This window comes from Canis lupus, chromosome 23 (assembly GCF_048164855.1).
Source record: "Canis lupus baileyi chromosome 23, mCanLup2.hap1, whole genome shotgun sequence".
Taxonomy (NCBI): Eukaryota; Metazoa; Chordata; class Mammalia; order Carnivora; family Canidae; genus Canis; species Canis lupus.
Window position 1 is genome coordinate 5591055 of NC_132860.1, and position 18905 is coordinate 5609959.

Below are 18905 nucleotides of genomic sequence, written 5' to 3' on the forward strand. Positions count from 1 at the left end.
AGAACCAAATTGTTGATAACTTCAAAAGATTGTATTGGGTTATCGATTAAGATTGTGCTGGACTTACACATCAAAATGGAGCAAATTTTTATCTCGACTAAAGAATCTATCAATTAATAAATATCCTTCCATTTATTTAGGGCTTAAAAAAATAATTTCAGAAAATTTATGTAGTGTTTTATTAGCACTCTTGCATATTTTTGTTAAATTCATTTCTAAGTATTTGATGTTTTTAAGGTCACTGTAACTGGTTTTGACCTATTTTCAAATTTGTATTTGGTAGTATATTGAATTATAATACATTTTTATAATATTTTGTGACTAGGGACCTTGCTCCATAAATTCACTAATTATGATTATTGTTGCAGATTCCTTAGGATTTTCAAAACAAAGTATGTCAAATGTGAATCCAAATATTTGCTTTTTTTTTTTGCATGTTTATATCTTTTATTTTTCTTTCTTTTTATACAGAGCTGTCTAGTACATCTAGTAAAATGTTGAAATGAGATCATAGTGGATATCTTTCTCTTATGGTGACCGAAGGAATTCATAAGCTTAATATTTTACCATTAAATATGATGCCAGTTTTTTTTTTTTTTTAATTTTCTGTGAATACACTTTACCAGATTGAGGGGTTCACCTGTATTTATAATTTACTGAAAAATTTTATATAAATGAGTATTAAATCATAGTAAGTGCTTTTCCTAAATCTATTGAGGTGATCCTCTATGGGGTGCCTGAGTGACTTAGTTAAGCCATTGACTTGATTTCATCTCAGATCATGATTTTGTAGTCATGGGACTGAGCCCTGCCTCGGGCTCTACGGTCTGCTTGTCTCTCTCCCTCTGTTCCTCCCCATCCACTAAATAAATAAATAAATAAATAAATGTTCCTCCTTTATTTGCTAATATGATAAATTACATTGATTTTCAGTTGTTAAAACTTTCATTCACTTTGGTTATTCATGGTTATGTATTACCCTTTTGATATGTTGCTGGTTTGATTTTCTAATACTTTGTTTAGACTTTTTGTGTTTATATTCATGAGTAATATTGGACAGTAGTTTTCTTCTCATGTCAGGTTTTGTATTAGGATTATGTTGGCCTCAAAAAAATTGATTTGAGAAGTGATTCCACCTTTTTATTATCTAAAACATTTTGTGTAAGACTGATAATATTTCCCCTGAGCATATTTGATGGAATTCACCAATGAGATTATTTAAGAATAGAGTTATCTTTATGGAAGATATTCAATTATTTAATTTTAATTATCTTAATTTTCTATTATCTTTTCTCTGATTTAATAAGTTGTGTTTTTCAAAGACTGTTAACTTCATATGTCATCTATATTGTTATAAAAATTACTTGATCTATATCTCTGCTGTAATTTTGGTTTGTTCTTAATATGGGTAATTAATACTATTTTCTTTCTTTTGCTCATTCTTGTTGGGACTTTATCAATTTTGCACACTAGTATAGCTAACTTAAAGTTATATATTATAGAAATTCTTCAATATCTCCTTTTGTTGTTTAAATTATCAATAGTCTTTTATTTTTTAATATTCTTATTCCTCACAGACTTTTTATGTTTTCAGTAATGATTGTTCTTCCTATAATTTCCTACTTCCTTGTATATTCATTTTAATCATCCTTAAGAATTTTCTTCAGTATTTCTTAAACATAAGGAATACTATTGGTAAAGTATTTTTGCTGCATCTTGTCTTTAATAACATTTATTACCTTATCAATCTCTTTGAGTTGATTTTGAATGACCTACAAAGATCTAATTGCTTCTGCAGTTTAATAGAAAAGAGAAAAAAAAGATACAAGTAACGTAACAATGATAGAAAGCCATTTCCATTGACAGTAAACACACCAGGATGTGAATTTAACAGCTAGAAAAAAATTACTCAAGACTTGCTAAAAGAGTAAATTTTGCATTCCCCTTTACGCCTCCTAATTGAGTAAATCTTGTTCACTCGGACCTATATTTTATCAAAAATATTTTATGATATAAAGGCCTACATCTTTCTGTGAAAATAAGGGAGAAACAATTCTCAATTTGAACTTTAGACACTGGAAGGAAGCCTATGCCAAAAAATTTTCCCCTTTGGGTAACAATCATGTTACTAAGGCTGTGCTCTGCCTCACTTGGTGAAAATAGAAGAAAAAAAAAAAAAAAAGGCCATCAAATATCTTTTTGCTCTACAAAATTGTCATTTACAACAGATAGCTTCACAAATAATTTCTAAAAAAAAAAAAATCATCACTATTTTATGACATTTTTAATGCATGTTTTCTAATTCTACTGAAAAAGAAAAATAAAACAGAAACAAACAAACAGAACACCTGGCCCTGACTGTTGTCAGCTTGGTGTCAGCTAGCTCTAATAACTATTCCATACCAAACATGATTAATGCCACTGAATACAACATAAGACATGGTCATTATCTGATGGTAATGGAAGGAGATAAAATGAAGACCACATTGTAATTATGTCAGAACACAGACAAAAGATAGGAACGAAACCACAGACATGAGCAAAAGTCCACTTCGATCAAACGATAGTGACTACGGTATCTTTTTCAATTTTGCCTTTGGTTCTGCTCTTTACCTCTCACCTGCCAAGTAAAAAACCATTTAGATACCTGATTAAATAATTTGTCACAAGTCCGATCCACTAAGAACCCTTCCTTATTACCTTTAAATGAGATCCTCACACTTCACTTGAGGGGTATTGACATTATCAATGAGATATCTTCTCTGAGAGATCTAATGTCAGATGAGGGTTTCTTTCTTTCTTTCTTTCTTTCTTTCTTTCTTTCTTTCTTTCTTTCTTCTTTCTTTCTTTCTTTCTGTCTTAATTTCCATTTTCTTTAAATTTTAAATTGGTGAAACAGATTTCCTTAATAAAAGATAGGAGAGCAAAATCAATTTTAAAATTAAAAACTTTCCAATTTGTGTTAGAATTCCCTCTCTCGTTCCCAAGAGACATGAATATGAGAGTTCTGTTTCCAGTGCCATGGAGTAGGTTCCTAACATATAATTCTCCCAAAAGGAATGACTATAAATCCTGAGCAAAATACAAAATGTCTCTGGAGGATGAACAAAAGCAGTGAGATTTGAGTGGTGAGTCAAAACTTGGAATAGGGATTGTGGCACTGGGTGAGTACCTCAATTTTCTAGATTTAGCTTGAAGGGCAACTGCATTTGCAGCACAAGACAGCTATACCTCTGATAAAAAAAAAAAAAAAAAAACTCATCCTTCTGGCCCTAAAAGCAGGGGAAGAGAGCTCAGACAATCACAACTATTATGTGTATAAACGAATTCTGTGTCTATACTTTATGCTATTGACAGGCTGATTCCTCAACATGCATGTATTAGTCTCCAAGGAGCTTGCAATTAAGACCAAAAGAACTAAGAGATTGAAAATGTTGTTCTACACAGACAAGACAGAGGACAGTCTGAGTGTAACCTGATGAAACAAAAACATCAACACTTTTTGGAGAAATATAACAGAACCAAGAATCTCAACAACATAGCATAAAACATGTCTAGAAACTGTGATTAAGGGATCCCTGGGTGGCGCAGCGGTTTGGCGCCTGCCTTAGGCCCAGGGCGCGATCCTGGAGACCCAGGATTGAATCCCACATCGGGCTCCCGGTGCATGGAGCCTGCTTCTCCCTCTGCCTGTGTCTCTGTGCCTCTCTCTCTCTCTGTGTGACTATCATAAATAAATAAAAATTTAAAAAAAAAAAAAAAAAAAAAAAAAAAGAAACTGTGATTAATAAGTATTAATCACATTAATACTTTGTAGAGACCCTGAACTCAGTTAAGTTTCTCTGAAAAGTTTTTTTTTGCTGTGCTTTTTGGTTTTGCTATGTTTTTATTCACTGGGACTTTATTTTGCTGGACTCAAATTCCAGTCTCTATCCCACTTATGCAAGGAAACATCCAAAATCTTTGCTCAGTTCTTTCACCTTGCAATTACTGTCTTTACCCAACACTCAGAAGTATCTTCCATGCTTGTGTAGTTCAGCGTTCAGGTAAGCATTTGAAAAGGTTTAGTACAGATTCTGAAGCTTACTCTCCCTGCAACTCTCTCCTTTCTGGGCCTATATTTTATGATTTTTGTGCCGAAAATCTTCTTCTGAAGTATCTAGCCAGTAAATATCAAGCTTTCGATATCTTTACTCTCAGACAAAAAGCCACAGATATTTAAATCTCATCCAATGTCATTATCATCTTCAAATGTTGACTTTCTTCTAGTTTCTGCCTAATTTAGGTAGATCTACAGTTCCATTGTTTTGTTTTGTTTAAATAACATTTTGCAAAGCTTCACAATTTTTTTTTTTTTTTTTTTTTTTGGTGACAGGTAATCCAACCCCACAATTCTTGGATGCTGAATTCCCATTGCTCAACTTTTTATACCATTACTTCATTTCATTTGACATAATTTTGCCTATGTATGGATAGGCAGAAACTTAACAGGGTCTTTCCAAGTAAGGTGCATAGAGGAAAGAACAATAGAGAACTAGGAGATCAAACTACATTCAATAATTTTAATAGAAATCGTTTATCGTATATTTATGTATTCAGCATTTATATATATATAATACATTTGTACATACTCTCAGATTCTTATTGAATAATGCAGAGCATCAACAAATTATTTACCTGTGGCTCAAACAACATCAACTTTTTTTTTCCTCTTTTTTAAATTTTAATTGTTGTCCTTGGTTTCCCGTCTCCAAAACTGTGGTACATTTCAGAGTTGATCTTGGAAAATAAAAATTTATAATTTCATGGTAGTCACTACGGCAAAGCAGATCTGTACATAGGAGTTGGGAGGGAGAATAAAAAACAGAGGAAAAAAGAAAAAGTGTTGCTAATTCTAGATTTTAGCAGCTTCTGAACATTACTTGTGATCATTTCCTTGTGGTTTTCCAAAGACCGTTTAAAACGGGGGCTGGCCATATATGGGATATAAGAAATAGTGAGAAGGACCATAAGGGAAAGAGGGGAAACTGAATGGGGAAAAATTAGAGAGGATGACAAAGCATGAGAGGCTTTTTTTTTTTTTTTTTTTTTTTACTGAAATTCACTCTGGGAAACAAAGGGTTGCAGAAGAGGCTGTGAGTGAGGGGGCAAGGTAACTGGGTTATGGGCATGTGATGTGGTGAGGACTGGGTGGTATTATACTATATATTGGCAAATTGAATTTAAATTAAAAAATTAATTAAAAATTTAAAAAATTAAAAGGGGGTTGAAGCAGGAGGGATTGTGTGTGTGTGTGTGTGTGTGTGTGTGTGTGTGTGAAAAATGGAGGTTATATTACTTTTAGCTCGATGGACATGATATGCCAGTACTTATTTCCAGAAACAATCATGTACAAAAAATCTATGCTAGTGAACACAGCTCTAAGACCACATATAGGAATTTATGATACCTGCTGATGCATTTCAGTGCCCAGTGGGTCAAACTGAATGACCTGAGCTTTGGCCTTTATAAATTCAATAGGAGGAAAAATTGTTCTACAAATAATCTAAGTCTCTTTTTATAAGAGAATATAAAAATAATATCTCTGCTCTCTGAAGCTTTACTGTGTTCTCTGCAGATATGATAATACCAGGTCCAGCTAAGTTTCTACAAGTACAAGGGGAAATAAATGGTGTCCTTACATAAATCCAAACATCACACAGCTCATGACCAAAGAAGTCAAACATAGGTAGCCATTCTGTCCTTTCTATTTATTATTTATGATCAATACCTAAAGTCCACAGAAATCTAGGATCCATGTTAAAAAAAAGTTCTATAAAAATAGGATATTAAGAAAAACTGTTAATGGGCCCCTGGGTGTCTCAGTTGCTTAAGCATCTGACTTTGGCTCAGGTCACAATCCCGGAGTCTTAGGATGGAGCCTCGCATCAGGCTCCTTGTTCAGCAGGGAGCCCACTTCTCCCTCTCCCTCTGCCTGCCTGCCCCTCCCTCTGTGTGTGCTTGCTCTCTCTCTTTCTCTCTCTCTCTCCCTGTCAATAAATAAATAAAATATTTTTTAAATGTTAAAATAGGGGATCCCTGGGTGGCGCAGCGGTTTGGCGCCTGCCTTTGGCCCAGGGCGCGATCCTGGAGACCCGGGATCGAATCCCACGTCGGGCTCCCGGTGCATGGAGCCTGCTTCTCCCTCTGCCTGTGTCTCTGCCTCTCTCTCTCTCTCTGTGACTATCATAAATAAATAAAAATTAAAAAAAATAAATGTTAAAATAATATAACTCCTCAACCAGTAAGTATCTGTTTAATATGAAAAATCAAACATTAGCAGACAATGACCTAAGCATAAAAAGCCATTGATCTTTTTCTGGTAGTGAGCATCTGAAATGATTACCAGTGGTTCCCATCTCGTAGTGTCCATTCCCTTCGGTGTATACTCCCCTCTCATTACATGTGGACACAACCTAGTGACTTCTAACCAATAAGATATGGTACCAGTACTGAGATGTCAATTCTGAGATTAAGTCACCATAAAACTGGCTTCTTGTATCTCTCTCTCTCTCTCTCTCTCTCTCTCTCTCAATCTCTCTGTCTCCCTTATTCTCTCCCTGGAAGTCTCCACTCTGGAACTAATAGGCTAATACATTGTTAGCTACTCTATGGAAAGACAGATATCTTCTATGAAACATATATTTAGCCAATAACCTATAGGAACCTAAGGACCAACAATAGCCAAGTGAGTCAACTTGGTGACTCTTTCCATCGTCACACTTTGAGACTATCATAGGTCAGGCTGACACGGCAGCTGCAGCTTTGTGAGTAATCCTCATGGAGAATTACAGCTAAGCTGCACCCAGATTCCTGACCCTGAGAAACCATGAGGTGATAAATGTTGTTTTAAGCTACTACATTTTGAGGTATTTGCTATATAGCAAAATACCGTCTTCTCAAGCATCCCTAAGAGATTACTTAGTTTAACATTATAATTATTGTAACTATCAAGGTAACCTCATTTCTATTACATTAGCAGTTGATTCCCCCCCTTTTTTCAAGTCTTTATTTAAATTGTAGTTAGTTAGCATACAGCACTACACATACTTACTAAAGAACTAGAACTTTCCAAGACCTGTAAGGAACTCTCCACAAGCATAGCACCTGCCATGGTGAATCTTTTATTCTAATACTGAATAGAGACAATTGTAATAGCAGGTGATATGTTGCAGCGGTGATGCCAGATGAATCTCTCCCTTTGATGAAAGACTGAGGAGTTCAAAGTTTATAATCAAGACACAGTCAATGAAGAGAGTTCTGTCAATTTGGAAACAACAATTTGATATTGTAACATGAAGAAAGCAAGAAGTGACCTTAAGATGAGAAAACAAGTTATCAAATGTGGGTAATTTAGACAATAAAAATGCATAGAAATAATCTGATCTTGGGCAGTCAAAAAAGATATTCTTTAATTTCCTTGTTTTTGAAAAAAAAAAAGGTAGTTTTGATAAGTCAACTTCAGGGGGTTATGAGGAAGTCTCAAAGAAATCACAGATGTCTAAATATTCTCAGCAATATATTTATTACAAACATATTGATTACATTACTTGTCACCTGTTATACTAAAAAGAAACTAAGATACAACCAACTGTTGCAATAACTATATTTTATTAACACATATCTTTGAATGCCACAGGCTACCACCTCCAGGTGTGTGGATATTGTGATGACCAAGATACATTTTTAAATAAATATTTTATGGGACACCCAGGAGACTCAGTGATTGTCTGCCTTCAGCCCAGGGTGTGATCCTGGGGTCCTGGGATCGAGTCCTACGTCGGGCTCCCTGCATGGAGCCTGCTTCTCCCTCTGCCTGTGTCTCTACTCCTCTCTCTCTCTCTCTCTCTCTCTCTTTCTGTCTCTCATGAATAAATAATAAAAATAAATAAAACAAATATTTTATCTTACCAAAATCTTGGTCAAGATCAATACAAAGTAAATGTTATCCCACACATTTTGTATATGAGGAGCTAAGACTTGGATTGATCAAGTGAATTGACTAATGTTATGCATCAAATATGAGATACGAGTTTTCAACCCAGATTTGAATGAGTCCATAGATCATTATAAACAGCATTTTTCAAGTAAGCTTCCTGAGGTGAGAAACTTTATATAGCTTGATCAACACTGTATCCACCTGGAGGTGGTGGCCCATGGCACCCAGCATGCATTATGTTAATTAGATGACAGTTATGTCACCTTTGTTTCCTCAGATATAACTGCATGTAACCATGTTTATTTTATATTGTTCTTGCTCATCATTTGACATTTAGTTGATATGTAATAAACTATATTATACTTTATTTTATTTTGTTATCCCTTAAGGATCCGTTTACCAAGTGCCTTTCTAGTTTTGTAGTGCGGCATCTTGGCCAAGGCTTATAGCCAAGCATAGAGAAACCTAGTGCCAGGAGTGTTTCAAGCACAAATCCCTTCAGAATCAGTCCTGCTTACGCAGGCTTGAAGAATTCCAGAATGTACCTGCATTGCTCTGAATCCACTATGTTTCTCAAGATTTTGTGATGTACAGGGTGGATACATCTGCTCCATTATTCAACTGGTAAAATCTTACTCAATATCAAGTTGCTGCTTAAGGAGCTACCTTTAGGGAACTGTTCTGTGTACCTCCTTTTCATCCAAAACTAGGTTATATTCCCCCTCTGCAGCATCTCCTTCATGCTCCAAAGGAACTCCTAGTCCCCTTCTGCCGTGTAGATGTCATGGCTCTGTGTCTCTCTGAACAGTGGACAGCAGCTCCCCCCCCCCCAATTCGGTGTTCTCTGTACTCTCCGTGAATTCTGTTTCAAAAGCACAGGCTTTGAGCTTTAATCCTGTCTCTGAAACCCTGTGTCAACTGGCAACATCACTAAACCTTTTCAGAGCTCAGTGTTTCCACTCATAAGACGAGGGTAACAATGATAGCCCTTCTGTGACAATTGCCCGAAATTAGATTAGTGGGATACCTAACACAAGGTCTTGCAGATATCGAATAAATTAAAGATGCTGATACCGTCATGGCCATCATCACATGAATGCATAAGAGCTAAGGAGGATGTGGACGGTGGTAGATGATGGTGACTGTTGTGGTTCAGTTTCTTGCTTGTTAGCTCTGTCATCCAACAAGTGACTTATCCAATGTAAGCTTGTCTCCCCACCAACTAAGTGGTGGGAAATTCTAAGTACGTACCTTCTAAACTTGGCATTAGAATTAAATGAAATAATACATGGCAAACTTCTAGGACTGTACTAACTGTTCAAAAAAAGAGAAATACAAATTATTATGAAGGTGATATATTGTATAAGATACTTGCTTGCCCTCGGCTTTTTATTAACCCAAATGTTACCTGTCACAAACAGCCATTTTCAGAAAAACTATCCCTTGCATTTTTAGTAAAGCCTTATGCCTTAAATGACAAAGTTTTAATGGCATTTTCTTATTCTTTTCACTTCCAAAAAATGGTTAAAAGTAAAGCAAGCTTATAACAAATACTTATTTCACAATAAACCTTTGCAAACCACTGAACTCACAATAGACACCTAATAAAGAAAAATATAACCACTGTTTCTTCTGAGCAGTTGGTTATGCCTCGCAGCATTTGCTTGTTACACCTCTTTAGTGTCCTCTAGTCTATGATGTTTTACCAGATTTTTCATATTTTTTTATGACCTTGACAGTTTTGAAGTATACCTGTCAGATAGTTTGAATAATGTCCCTAGCTTAGGATTGCCTGATGTTTTCTCAAAATCAAACTATGGCTATGGGGTTTTGGGAAAGAATAACATAGATATGAAGTGACACTTTATTCACATCATGTGAGAGGATCAAAGATTTATCACAGGTAACATGGATTATTTACTGATTATTTGTTAAAATCATGTCAGCCAGATTTCTCCAATGTAAAGTCACTATTCTCTTTCATACTCTATTTCATGAGTTGGTAAGTCCAGTCCACACTCAAGAGGAGGGAAATTAGGCTCCACCATCTGCATGGGTGCGTATCTGCGTTTATGCTTTGGGAAGCTTCTGTAAGGAAGATTTATTCCTTCTCCACCCTTTGTGCCCTCAATTATTTATTTATATAAATAAATGTTCATACTTATTTTGTTCTTTGGTTATAATCCAATTTATCTTTTTTTTTCTTTGGTTATTCAAATTTTTCCAGTGTTGACTATTGAGAGCTCTTTTAGATTTCCTCTGTATCCTCAAGGACTGTGAGAAAAAAAAATTCTGTTGTCTAAGCCTTCAGCCTGTGATATTTTTGTCATGGCAGCCCAAGCAGACAAATCCGTTTCTCCATAGAACCTAACTGACTCCTCTTTATGATGGTTCAAGAGCAGTAGTTCTTAAACTTTGAGACTCAGAAGCTTCTCTGAGAATCTGGTAAATCTCATAAACATTCTACTAGAAGAAAAATGCACTTATACATTCTAAAATTCTACCCAAAAAACCCCAAAAGTCACAGATGTTCAAACTCTCTGAAACCTTTCCGTGGATACCCTGTAATTAATGTGGGTACCCCGAGCAAGGCATAGGCTCTTTCTTAAAAACAAACAACCATAAAGAAAACCAAAACCTACCTTAGTTGGAGTCATTTGGGTACTTGGAGTTTTTCTAGATGGGTCCCACAAAGTAAGTAATGGTGTGATTCATATATCTGTACTAAAAGAGAAGTATGCATATAGCTTTTGTTTGCATCTGTGTACTCTTTATATATTTATATCTGTTAGCTTCAAACACAGACGAGAAGTGAAAAAGGAATGGTGGAAGGATTCAGTTCAGATGTCTGTACAGTGACAAATTGAGTTTCCTAGAGCAGCTCATGGATTAAATAGCTGCTGTGATGTCTGGTCTCTCTCAGCTGCTGTTTTAATCAAATCCTTAGATGCTGAGGCATAGCAGGGACCACGTGGCCGAGTGTGAGCTCTAGCTGAATGTCCCCACTTTGGGAAGTGATACAGATTCATTCCTCTGGCAAGAGCATTATCTTTGCCCTCAAGTTGACTATGATTATCATTTTCTAGGACCAGATCCACTTAACATTTTAATAGGCCACTGTCTATGTCTTCAAGAGCAACTGTGAAGATCAGTGGGATGGCATTTCTGAACCACACCGAGCTCCTGGAATGAAGGGAGGTCTATAAATGAAAGGTGATGACTTCATTACTATAAAGGTGTCTTTGGAGAGCTCCACATGTACAAGCGGAGGAATCATGCCGGCCTGTGGCTTTTCATTTTCTCACTGTAGAGTGTTTCCTTACTGGGTATAATATGCACATGACAAATTTGAAAACCACACAGCAAACCAGGATTGCCAGATGAATACAGCAGGCCCCCTCTTATCCAAGAGGGATGTTTCCAAGATGCCCAGTAGATGCCTGAAATTGCAGATAGTACTAAAACCTATATAGGGTTTTTTATTTCCTACACATACATACCCATGCTAAAGCTCATAGATTAGGCACAGTAAGTCATTAACAACGACTAATAATAAAATAGAACAATTGTAACAAAATAGTATAATAAAATTTAGGTGAGTGTGGTCTCTTTTGCTTTCAAAATATTCTATTGTACCGTATTCACTCTTCTTCTGATGAGGATATAAGGTGATAAAATGCCTGCATGATCAGATGAAGCGAGGTGAATGAAATAGGCATGTGACAATAGTGTTAGGCCACGACTGACCTTCTGACCCTATATCAGAAGGAGGATCCTTTGCTTCCAGACTGTGGTTGACAGGGGGCCCCTGAAACCACAGGAAGCAAAACCTCAGATAAGGGAGACACTACGGTATGGCCCCACCATTAGATATACGCTGCATCAGGTTTGTATCATAAATTAATCATGGATATCTCCTCCATTAGGGAAATGTGAGGTTTGTTTGTTTGTTTGTTTTTAATGGATACACACAGTTAATTAGAAGACAACACATTGATTACGTATTGACAAGGTAATTTTCTCTACAGTGAGTCTCACATTCTGTGTTGCAGCTAGCCTCTTTGAGATTTTTTTTTTTTTTTTTTTTGCCACCTCAAGTCATTCTTTGGGGTTTTTAATCTTTTCCCAAAGCAATCTTTAAAGAATTCTTTTTGAATAAAACAAGCATGACTAAATAAGTACTTAAAAGGGAAAGGTTCAAGAAACCGTATTTCTAATGGTGTCTAAGATTTGGGCTTAGCTATATTTAAATGGCTTTAAAACCTTTCTCTCATCACTACTGAAGCACATTCTTCACTTCAGTGAATTGGACCATCAAGCATGAGTGAAAGAGGCCAACTGACCATTGACTAGTAAAAGAAATTTGTTTAGTAGTTTAGTGTTTTAAAACATATTTGTTTGTGCCTTTAGGAAATACTCCTTATCTTTATCCTTTTGTTTGCTCTCATTCAAATGTCTACCATTTTCTGGCATTTTGATTGATTTTGGGCATAGAAAAATAAGTATGCATCCTACAAAGAGAGAAACCTCTCTCATACCCCGGTTATATATCAGCTATGTAATTAATTGGGGAATACAAGAATGGATATTTTATATATCATGAAATTCCCAGTATCTGGAGTAATTCTTGGCACTTAAAAGATTTTTAAAGGTCAAATATTGAATCCTGCAAATTACTAATGCAATAATCTGACATAGAGCAGAATTGATTTTTTTTTTTTTTGTGAGCAAAACTGGTTTTATATTTTACTGCTTTAAAGAGGACCACTAATTTTTTTAATGTTTCAAGTTTTTATTTAGTTAGTTACCATATAGTATAATATTAGTTTGAGGAGTAGAATTTAGTGATTCATTGTTTACACATAACACCCAGTGCTCATTACAACAAATGCTAAAGGGGACCACCACTGAGAAGATCTTAATAGCATCTCAGAGGAAAGAGGGGAAAAGTTGGCTCTTATGATGGCTTTGGAGTATGGTTTAGGTAGACCTTTCGCTATGAGGGTGGGATGACAAGTTTGATAAGCATTGGGCAAAGTTCATGATACAGTTTAGGAGGGGTGAACACAGCAAAGTGATTTCTAGCAAGTCTTCCAGAGTAAACAGTCATTTGATGAGCTTTCAAATGCCCTACGAAGGAGGAATTTGCCTACCTGAATCATCTGTTGTTCAGATAAATTTGTTTACCTAAGTTCCTGAAAGAAACAAGTTATTTGTAAGTCAATCTTCCAATGTTTTGGACTCTTAAAACCATGTTAATGTTGATAAGCTGTGTGGGTATAAATGGATTTAGTTCTCAAAAGACATAGGTGCCCAGTAAAATTGAACCTAAGCTGCTAGCTTTTCGAGGTCATACAATGTGATGTGTAAGAGGCAGTTGGGAAAAGTAGAAACAGACAATATGGAAGTTGTGGAAGGAAATGAAATTTAGTGCATTTAAGAAAATAGATGTAAATCATGACTATGCAAGAAAACTTAATGACTGTGTATCTGACTTTTGAATGGAAACCGTGTTTACTCAGAGGCCTTTCTTCTCGTTTTGCCAAAGCACATCTAGCATTCCTTGCCTATGCGCCTCAACTCTGCCCATATCTCTCTGGAACCTGCTACCATCTTGGCTACCAACAAGCTGCTCCTTAAGTCGGCTTGTTCTGCCTACTTTCACTAAAGGCTTTGTCCTAAAAGACTAAACGTCACTTATAATTTTAAAAGATAATAACAACATCACTAAAATAAAAAACTCAAGGGCAAGGGCTCATGCCAGTAGGCATCCTGATGTAAATACAAACTATCACCAGTGAAACTGACTCAGACAAGGTAATTAATCTCTGAGCTTCAGTTTTCTTATTTTAAAAGTGTGGATATCAACTTAAAAAAATAAACAAAAACAAAGATTAAGGGTTTTTTTTTTGTTCTTTTTTTTTAAGATTTTATTTCTTTATTCATGAGAGAGAGAGAGAGAGAGAGAGAGAAAGAGAGAGGAACAGACTCCATGCGGGGAGCCTGACATGGGACTCGATCCCGAGACTCCAGGATCATACCCTGGGCTGAAGGCAGCGCTAAACTGCTGAGCCACCCAGGCTGCCTTGAAGATTACGTTTTTAATGCAAAATCCCCTTTAGATAAAGATTTTGTGTTCTTTTACTTAGCAAATATATTGATTGTAAAAAAAAAAAAATTAGCATAAAAATACAAATTGAAGCTCAAGATGTAAAGTTGATAAATAGATGACTGGTTTGATCTGTGCAAGAAGACTATTTCTGTGAGAGAAGACAGGGAAAGTGAGGAGTGCTCTTTCTAAAGGGGTAGTGTTGGATGGGGTAGAAAAAGGTAGAAGGCAAACATAAAGAAATGAAAGGAGAAAATAGCTCAACAAGTGATAGAAGAGTAGGGACAAGGTGGAAAACTTTTAATAAAAGCATTATATATAACAGAGACAGAGGCCACATGGTCAAGTCTTTGGGGCCTCAAAATATGTCATTTCTTCACTCATCTGGAGAATGTGTCAAGTCTAATTCGCTAGACAACTCACAGGGGAAAATTCCCCATTGCTTTACCAGGTAGTCTCATCCTGATGGTTGCATACTCTGGTGTAGCTGTCACTCAGCACTTTCTAAAAAAGGCAGTCAGCAGCTTTGGGACACTTTTTTTTTTTTTTTCCACTTATTTATTTTTTTAGCACTGTTAGCCCGCATTTCACTTTAAAGGGATTTTGGAATGTAAACAAATTTTTTTGAAGTTCTGCGTCAATATTATGAATTACTGAGTATACATTTGCATTGATTACAAAAATAGCCAAATTAAAGACATAAAATGTCCTTTTTAAAAGGCGCAGGTGGCATAATAAACAGCTATTAATCAAGGTGACCGAGAGCGCCAATTGGCATTCTTCCAATCAGCCGAGGCCATCTGCAACCCTTTAGATATCATTGTTTAGTATCAGATCCCAACTTATTGTTTTAAAAATGAATGTTTCACATGTTGTCTTGCTGTCACCAGGTTGCTGCTTTCCAACAGTTTCCAACAGGCACAGCTGTTTCTTGTTACCAATCACAAGGAATATATGTTGAGGATTCATTTTAAGTAGATATTGAATCCAACAGCTTCACAATTGCTTAGCTTCATATCTTCAGAGAACACTCTACCTAGTTTTGGATTTTCTAAATTTTGTAAATTGACCCATTAGTCTTCAAATCCAGATTGGGTTTGCTTTCCAGCAAATAATGAAATTTTAGCTCTAAAGGGTTATTTGAAGAACTATTAGAGAAAATAAAACATGACTAGAATCCCCTTCTACAAATCCCTTTAAGAGTTTTCTCCTTATCTTTGCTTCCATCATCTCTTCTGTTGCATTATATTCTAGGAATAAGTACAACCTACTCTACAAAAGTTTAGAAAGAAGAAAATAGGTTTAAAAAAGTCTTAAAATAATCATCAATCTTTAAAATTAAAGCTCAAATGGGTGGTTTATTACTAACTTGATTTCCCCTTTTCTTTCACAGAAGGAGGAAATAACCTTCCTAAATATACAGTGATAACTTGCAAGGTTTTTAGTTCAAATAAACCCATCACTGTGGCTGCTATGTCAGGATAATCAGCTACATGTGGAATTATAGAGGTGTGCCCATTTAAAACTTGATATATACTCCCCAAACACCTTCTCTAAATTCTGTATTACATTATCGGCAAGCAGTAGTGTTTGCCAGTACCCATTTGCCCTTCTCCTAACCACAAGCTACCAATTCTCTTAAACATGGCGCATCTGATTATTAAAAAAAAACCTGATGATTTATTTTATGTTTTTAATAATCAGTGAGTGTACTTTTCAATATATATACTATCCATTTGAATTTATTTTCAGTTGAATCATCTATATTATATTTATGTGTATATACCTAATGTTCTCACTAAACTTTCATTAAGAAGTTAAGATTTATTGTCTCTGTTTTATCACATTAAGAGTCAAAGTATTTTTTAATATAGTGTATGAAAAATATGCATTTATTACTGGCTATTTACCAAAAGAATACAAAAACACTAATTTTAAATGGCATACGAATTGTTTATGTTTATTGCAGTATTATTTACATTAGCCAAATTATGAAAGTAACCCAAGTGCCCATAAAGATGAATGGATAAAGAGGATGTGGGTGTATATATATATATATATACATATATATATATATATATATTATTTATAAAAATCCTTGGACTTTATATTTATTATATAAAATGTTATGTAATCTTTGACTTTATATTTATAATATATAATAATATAATATGTTTTACATAATATATATGTATATATGCGTGTGTGTATATATATATTTTATATATATATGTATGTATATGTATTATGTATATATATTATTCTTCTGTAAAAAAGAATCCTTGCTATTTGCAACAACATGGATGGAGCTAGAGAGTATAATGCTAAGTGAAATAAATCAGTCAGAAGAGGACAAATACCATATGATTTCACTCATGTGGAAGTAAGAAACAAAACAAACAAAGGAATAAAAACTTGAGAGACAAACCAAGAAATAGACTCTTAACTATATAAAACAAACTGATGATTACCAGAGGGGAGATGGTTGGGCGGATGGGTGAAATGGGTGATGGGGATTAAAGAGAAGCATACTTAACATGATAAGCACTGAGTAATGTATAGAATTGTTGAATCACTCTATTGTACACCAGAAACTAATATATCACTTTATGTTAACTATAGTGGAATTAAAATTAAAAACTTAATAATTTTTTTAAATAGGCATGTAATAAAAGAACAAATGAACAGAAGTTCTATTATTAGTTTAATTCAAAATCACCTCTAAATTTTATAGGAAGCACTATTACTTGACTCTTAAAAACATATTATTTGTGATTTTTGTCTATATATATATATTTTTGCAGAGCAATGATCATGTGCTTTAAGTTTAAACACAAAAAAGTCACACTGTGCATTAAAGCATATTATAGAGAATAAGGATCTGACATCAAGTTGTCCACTTTTTTGTTATTGTTGTATAAAGAATGGTATGATGACTGGAGAAGACAAATTTCTGCTTGTGTCGTTCTGTTTCTTTTTCATGGTCAAAGGCAAGGCAAAACATCAAGGAGCAGTCAAAAGAATAAAATTCTTTTTTAAACTTATTTTAAATTTAAGTAGAGTTGACACACAATATTACATTAGTTTCAGGTATACAACATAGTGATTCTATTTCTCTACATGTTATACGATACTCACCAAAAATGTATCTACCATCTGTCACCACACAACTCCATTAAAATATCACTGACTATATTCCCTATGCTGTACCTTTTATTTCTGTGAATTATTCATCCCATAACTGAAAAGCTAGATCCCCTTTATCCTTTCTGCCATTTCCCCACCCCTTCTCTCTGGCAACCCTCAGTGTGTTCTCTATATTTAGAGGTCTGACTTTTATTTGTTTATTTATTCATTTATTTTGTGTCTTAGAACCCATATGAGTGAATTCATATGGCATTAAGACAATAAAAATCTTAAATCCAACTTATAATGCTTTGCACTTCTGCTCTCAGAGCTTAAATGAGATGGGACTAATTTTGGTAGCTTGCACAGGGTAGGATAAAAATTATAACACCACTACTAAAAATTTTTTTACGAGATCTTTTTTTTTTTTTTTAGATTTATTTATTTATTTATGATAGAGATAGACACAGAGAGAGAGAGAGGCAGAGACACATAGGAGGAGGGAGAAGCAGGCTCCATGCTGGGAGCCCGATGTGGGAATCGATCCAGGGACTCCAGGATCATGCCCTGGGCCAAAGGCAAGCGCTAAACCGCTGAGCCACCCAGGGATCCCTACCACTACTAAAATTTAAACAAAAGTTTAAAGACTGTTGGATTGGTTATGAGATTCCATAATTCCCAAAGAAATTCTTGAATGAATAAGTTGAGTTTAAATAAATACAGGCACGATGGGAAATGGCTCCTGAAATAAGTGGCTGTGACTCTAAATTGTTTTTAAATGATCTGATTAAAATAATTGTCCTGAAAATTTCAGAAGGTTCACATTATTTTATCTATATGTAATCACTTGATAATTAGTGTGATAGGAAAATTCTTCTTCTATAATCAACCCTTGAATTCTCAGTTCCTCTTACTAGTAGTACACATTGCATCCCATAGTGATGGTTCGTAGGAAGGCAAGAATCATCAGAATCAAAATAAAGTTCGATCTGGCTGGCTGAATTTCACTGGGTTTTATTGGTCCAGGGAAAATCTCATGTTTGATAAAAATTTATGCACCACTCTCAGCCAAAACAGAGGGCTATTTTCCAATGTTTATAAACTCCACAATTATGATATTTCCCCATGTCTCTACCCACTGTTTCTAACTAGTCCTCCTATATAACTGAACACTGTTCCCTTTTATTTAAGATGATTTATCTCGTCCTTCAATGTTTCTATAATGCCGAGGCACTTTTTTTTGCCTTGTGTTTACCCACATGGAGAAGAATTTACCTACTTTAGATTCTCTCTTTTGCTTTTAGGGGCAGATCTAGATTTACAGACCTGAAGTTTTACAACTTCTTAAGTTTCTTTAAGAAAAGGAATACAATATCATGGCTACGAAAGAAAACATACAAATAATTATGTAAAATGAAAACAAATGATCTAATCTTAAAAATCTGACAAGTGACAAAACCATTACAATATCCAGGAAAACAGCATAATATTTCATCAATAAAGTACCTGCTAAATCTCATACTGTTCACATTGATTCACTGGTAAATACAAATAGGAACTTTTTCCAGGAACACTTTGCTTCACTTGAGGTCATTTCACTCCACCATGGTAATTTTGCCAGCTTTTTATCTAGAATCACTTGACTTCCTCAGAATAAGTTGTAGTCAAAGACTTTAAGATATGATCCAACTC

The 18905-nt window shown here is 35.0% G+C and overlaps 1 long non-coding RNA gene across 1 annotated transcript in view; it reads left to right on the forward strand.

The window, feature by feature from the left end:
• Positions 1-18688, forward strand: part of LOC140615379 (uncharacterized) — a 125833-nt gene extending 107145 nt beyond the window's left edge. The window contains exons 4-5 of the long non-coding RNA XR_012016052.1: positions 11065-11191; positions 18518-18688. This is a non-coding gene — a long non-coding RNA (uncharacterized lncRNA). The remainder of the gene's footprint in view (positions 1-11064; positions 11192-18517) is intronic.
• Positions 18689-18905: the final 217 nt, after the last annotated feature.